A 6,253-nucleotide genomic window follows, 5' to 3' on the forward strand; every position below is an offset into this window, starting at 1 on the left:
TGGGAACCGTAATAATCAAACATTAGTAACAATAAAGACAGTATTTATGAAAGTCATTTCTACATCAGATATCCCCCAATAACCTAGTATTATTCAGAAGTTTCTTCATGAAATATGCAAATAACTCACTATGTAAACTATGTATATACCCAGTATAACTCTTGGCTAGTCATATCCTCAAAATTCCCAGTAGCATTTCATTGTCACTAGATATGAGGGGATTTATGAGAGAGGAAAAAGGAGCTCTGGTAGTGGCTACGAATCGGGCTGCTAACCTCAAGGTGGGCCGATCGAAACTACCAGTGGTTCCACGGGAGAAAAATGAGGCTTTCTGCTCCCGTAAAGATTTACAGCCTCAGAAACCCTGTGCCGGAACAGAAACACTATGACTAGGAACTGACTCCATGGTACTTAATAATAATAATAATGAGAGAGGAAAATTCAGCTGCCAAAAGATGGTTAGGTGCCATTGAGTGGGTACTTACTCATAGCAACCAGATGCACAACAGAACGAAACACTACCTGGTCCTGCACCAATCTCACAAACATTGCTATGTTTGAGCCCATTGCTGCTGCCACTGTGACAATTCATCTCGTTGGGGTCTTTCTCTTTTTCTCAGACCCTTCACTTTACCAAACATGATATCCTCGAGGAACTGGTCCCTCCTGACAATATTTCTGAAGTATGAGGGACTGAGTGTGGCCAGCCTGGCTTCCAAAATGATTGCGGTTATAATTCAAAACAGATTTGTTTTGCTCTTTTCACAACCCATGCTACTTTTAATATTCTCCTCCAGCACCATAAGTCAAATACATCGATTCTTCTATGGTCTTCCTTATTCACTGTCCAACTTTCACATATATAAGAGATTATTGAAAATATCATGTCTTATTAAAAATATTGAAAATATTATTATTATTGAAAATAACTAGGTCAGGCACACCTTAGTCCTCAAACTGATATTTTTGCTCTTCAACACTTCAAAGAGGTCTTGTACAGGCGATTTGCCTAATGCAGTATGTTGTTTAATTTCTTGATTGTGGCTTCCATAAGTGTTGATGATTGAGCTGAGCAAAAGAAAGTATTTAATAACTTCAATCTTTTTTCCATTTATATGGATGTTGTTCATTGGACCAGTTTTGAAGATTTTTATTTTCTTTACAGTGAGGTGCAACCTATACCAAAGGTTGTGGTCTTTGATCTTCATCAGTAAGTATTTCAAGTCCTCTTCACTTTCAGCAAGTAAAGTAGTATCATCTCCATATCATAGGTTGTTAATGAGTCTTCCCCTGTTCCTGATGCCACGTTTTTCTTCATATAATACTTCTTCTTGCATTATATGTTCAACATAGAGATTGAATGAGAATGCTGAAAGACTACAACCCTGGCGCACACCTTTCCTAATTTTAAACCATTTGGTATTCCCTTGTTCTGTTCAAACAATTGCTTCTTGGTCTGTCTACAGGTTCCTCATGAGCACAATTATGGATGTCCTGGAATACTCATTTTTCACATAGCTTGTCATGATCCAAAGTCTTTGTATAATCAATAAAGCACAGGTAAACACCTCTCTGGCATTCTCTGCTTTTAGTCAAGATCCATCTGACATCAGCAATGATATCCCTTGTTGCACATACTCCTCTGAATCTGGCTTGAACCTCTGGAAGTTCTCTGTCAATATACGCTTGCAGCTATTATTGAATTATCTTTAGAAAAAAATTTGCTTTCATAAGATATTGATGATATTGCCTGATGATACCCACATTTCATTGGGTCACTTCTCTTTGGAAGGGGTACAAATTGGATCTCTTCTAGTCAGTAGGCCAGATAGCAGTCTTCCAAATATCTTGGCATAGATGAGTGAGTGTCTTCAGTGCTTCATCAATTTGATGAAAGATTTCTATCTGTATTTCATCAATTCTCAGAGCCTTGTTCTTTGCCAATACCTTCAATACACCTAGTGATTTTTTGTCCTATACCATTGACTCTTGATCAAATGCTATTTCTTGAAATGGTGGAACATTGACCATTTCTTTTTGATGCAGTGACTCTATGTATTCCTTCCAACTCTTCTTTTGATGCTTTCTTGTTCTTCATGATCTTGGGTATGTTTGAGAAATTGTTGCAGTTACTGCATTGAGGGTTTTCATCGGTCCGAGATATTATCAAGCATGATACTTTATTTTTAGAATGTGGTCTTTCCTGATGACATGCCCAAAGTAAGTGAGTAGAAGTCATGCATGCTCACCTGTAAGGAACATTCTTCTTTTATTTATTTTAATACTGAATTGTCTATTCATATGGAAGACTACAGTATATCATATATATTTTTTGTCAAGCAATGCAGTTTAAGTGAATCAACTCTTTCGTGTTTCTATTTTCACTATCTACATTAGGCTCATATATGTATTAAACAGACTATGACATGGGTCTGATTCAGGTTAGTTATTAAAGTGACTTATGAATCACACTCCTACGAATTCCAACAGGTATATAAAAGTAAATGATAAATACATGAAATAGGATTATGAACAAAGAGCAAACAACTTTGGAGTTGCCCTATCCCCCAACTCCAAACAGATGGAGTTAATGAGTAAGATTAGCGTTAGGGAATAGGAAATGAAGAGTGAAAAGAGAATCAGGGTAACAAAATACTCCATCTATGACTTCAATGCAGATACTTTTTAACTATTCAGTCCTACAAAGGTGAGTCTGGTGATTCTTGCTTCCCTAAGCCCAGAAATCTTTATGCACACTGAATTGCTCGATATCATCTAAAGGGAAAAAAAATATTTGTCAATACTGTATAATCTACAAACATTTATTTATATAGTACTGAAATACATTCTTTCTCAGTGTGTGTGGTTTTCTGTTCATTTACTTTTTACTGTCATAAGAAGTCTCTGAGGTTTAATAAAGAAATATTCAAAGGGAGGGAATAAAAACGAGAGATATGATTTAATTTTTAAGATGCATTGTCTCCAGATTTGTAAACCTCAATTTCACTCTTGTAGATTGATAAGAATCATGATAATGCAGCTTATTTGTTGCTTTCAAGTGTGTCTTGTCAGCTCCACTCCGAGTGACCCATATAGGGTTTTCTAGGAGTGACTGGTGGACCTGACTCACCAACCTTGTGGTTAGCAGTCCACGGCTTATCTGTTTTTCTTACTAAATCATTAAAACTACAGATTTCCACTCTTCTTATTTTCAGTTATATTAAAATTAATGTCATCTGAGTGTGTCTAATGCAGAAAAGTTAACTGATTACACACATGGACCTCATCAGATGGAATGCACAGAAATTAAATTGACTACATCTGTTGGAAGAGTTGGTAGGAAAGCTCCATATCATAAGCAAAAACAAGACCAAGAACAGATTGTGGAACAGATCATAAGCTTATTTGTAAGTTCAGGCTTAAGCTGAAGAAAATTAAAACAAGTCAAAATATGACTTTGAACATATCCAACCTGAATTTAGAGATGATCTCAAGAATAGATCTGATGCGTTAGACACTAATGACTGAAGACTAGAGAGTTCTGGAATGGCATTAAGAATATCATACAGCAAGAAAGTAAAATGTCATTAATAAGACAAGAAAGAAGGAAATGGATGTTAAGAAACTCTGAAATTTGCCAGCATAGAGATGTTAAGGCAAATGGAAGACATGAGGAGGTAAAAGAGATAAATAGAAAATTTCAAAGGACACCTCGTGAAGTCCAAGTCAAGTATTATAATAAATGTGCAAAGACTTGGATTTAGAAAACCAAAAGGGAATAACACATTCATAATTCCTTAAGCTAAAATTACTGAAGAAAAAATTTGAGCCTCAATTTTCAATATTGATAGACTATATGGGTAAAATATTGAATGACACAGAATCATCATAAGATTGAAGGAATACAGACTCACTGTTGTTGTCGTTGTTGTTGTCAGGTGCCATCGAGTCAGAACCGACTCATAGCGACCCCATGCACAGCAGAACGAAACAATGTCCGATCATGGGCCAACCTCACCACCGCCGCCACACTTGACGTCATCAATGATGCCACCTGGCTGATCCATCTCGTTGGGGGTCTTCCTCTTTTTCTCTGACCCTCCATCTTACCCAGCATGACATCCTTCTCCAGCGACTGTTCCCTCCTGACAATAAGTCCAAAGTATGAGAAACGAAGTTTAGCAATCTTGACCTCAAAGGAGCACTCTGGCTGCACTTCTTCCAAAACAGATCTATTGGTTCTTTTGGCAGTCTATGGCACTTTTAGTATTCTCCAACACCACAATTCAAAGACATCAATTCTTCTACGATCTTCCTTATTTACTGTCCAGCTTTCGCATCCATATGAGGTTATTGAAAATACCATGGCTTGGGTCAGGCACACCTTAAAGCATTTGTATTAAGGAGCTCTTCTAGTGTAGTGGTTACGAATTGGGCTGCTAACCTCAGGGTCAGCAGTTCGAAACTATCAGCTCTTCCACAGGAGAAAGATTAGGCTTTCTGCTCCTGTAAAAGATTTATAGCCTCGGAAACCCTGTACATGGTTGTTATGAGTCAGAACCAACTCCACAGCACATAACAACAACAACGTTATGGTGTTGAAGAAGAATATTTTAAGTACCATGGGCTACCAAAAGAACAAACAAATCTGTTTTGTAACATGTACAGCCAGAATAGTTCTTAGTAGCCGGGATAACCAGACTTCTTCTTCCATACTTCAAACATATTATCAGGAAAGACCAGCTGATGGAGAAAGACATCATGCTTGGACAAAAGAGGAAGACCCCAAATTTGCACGGATTGGCACCATAATATCAGCAATGGAAAGTGTAACAATGACTGTGAGGATAGCACAGGACCAAACAGTGTTTTGTTCAGATGTGCACAGGGTGACGGTGAGTCAGAAAAGACTGGAAACCACCTAGCAAAAACAATACAAACTATTCTAAGTATAGTTTCTTATAATAAGCTAGATTAACTCTATCCTACTTCTTCATTAGAAGCACATTTCATTAGAAATACATATCTTTGAAGAAGTAGGATAAAGTAGAGCTGATTATAAGAAACTACACTTAGCTGATTTAACAAAGAGTTATGGTGTTGGAGGAGAATATTGAAAGTGCTATGGACTGCCAAAAGAACCAACAGATCCGTTTTGGATGAAGTGCAGCCAGAGTGCTCCTTGGAGGCCAAGATGGCCAAACTTCATTTCTCATACTTTGGACATATTGTCAGGAGGGTCCAGTTACTCAAGAAGGATATCATGCTTGGTAAGGTGGAGGGTCAGAGAAAAAGAGAAAGGCCCCCAGCAAGATGGATTAGCCAAGTGGCAGTATCGATGGACTAAAGCGTGGCAACAATAGTGAGGTTGACCCAGGATAAGGCAGTGTTTCCTTCTGCTGTGCATGAGGTTGCTATGAATCAGTACCAGCTCAATGGCACCTAACAACAGCAACATACATAAAAATATATACATAAGGAGATTGAAAGAAAGTGAGAGGAAGCAGAGAAAAAGACATTTAGAAGTTTTGGAATACAATAAAGACATTCATTTGAAATGAAACTGTCAATTTATATGAGTTCTGGTGTGATGGTGTGGGTTAATGCGCTGGACTGTAAAGTCAGTATAAACTGCAAGGTTAGCATTACAAGCTCACCAACTGCTCCTTGGAAAGCCTATACAGGGTCTCTATGGGTTGGAACCGACTCAATGGCACTTAACAACAATAACAAATCAAAAGTTTTGCTACAAAATAAAAAACACAATTTTTGTAGATGAAAATATAAAAATGCTAGTCTATTGTTTTTCAATATATCCTCCATGTAGGTCTATTAACTCTCAAGCTGGGCTTTTCCATCTCTAGCGCTTCCCTGAAAAATTCTGTGCTGAATTTGCATCATTTCAAAATGACTGTTTTGGAATACTGGAAGGACTCAAATTATCTTCCTTTTAAAGGTCCTTTAGCTTGGAGAACAACAACAAAAAAAAAGGCTGAAGAGGCAAGATCTATAGAGTGAATGGGATAAGGTTACATACTCTAATGATATTAAAACAAGTATTTTTACTCAGCATGATCGTCTACAACCATCTCCTAATTATAGAGACATGTTAAAGACATTTCATTTCAAATAAATTCTAGCATATATGAGTTGAAACCCCTAGTAGAGATAGTTTTTTACTTCCCTTCATAAATTCCCTACCCAAATCATTTTACCAATTGACTTAAAACAATAAATTCAAGGGTGTTTAACT

Source organism: Chrysochloris asiatica, unplaced genomic scaffold, assembly GCF_000296735.1.
Source record: "Chrysochloris asiatica unplaced genomic scaffold, ChrAsi1.0 scaffold00063, whole genome shotgun sequence".
In the NCBI taxonomy this organism is placed as follows: domain Eukaryota; kingdom Metazoa; phylum Chordata; class Mammalia; order Afrosoricida; family Chrysochloridae; genus Chrysochloris; species Chrysochloris asiatica.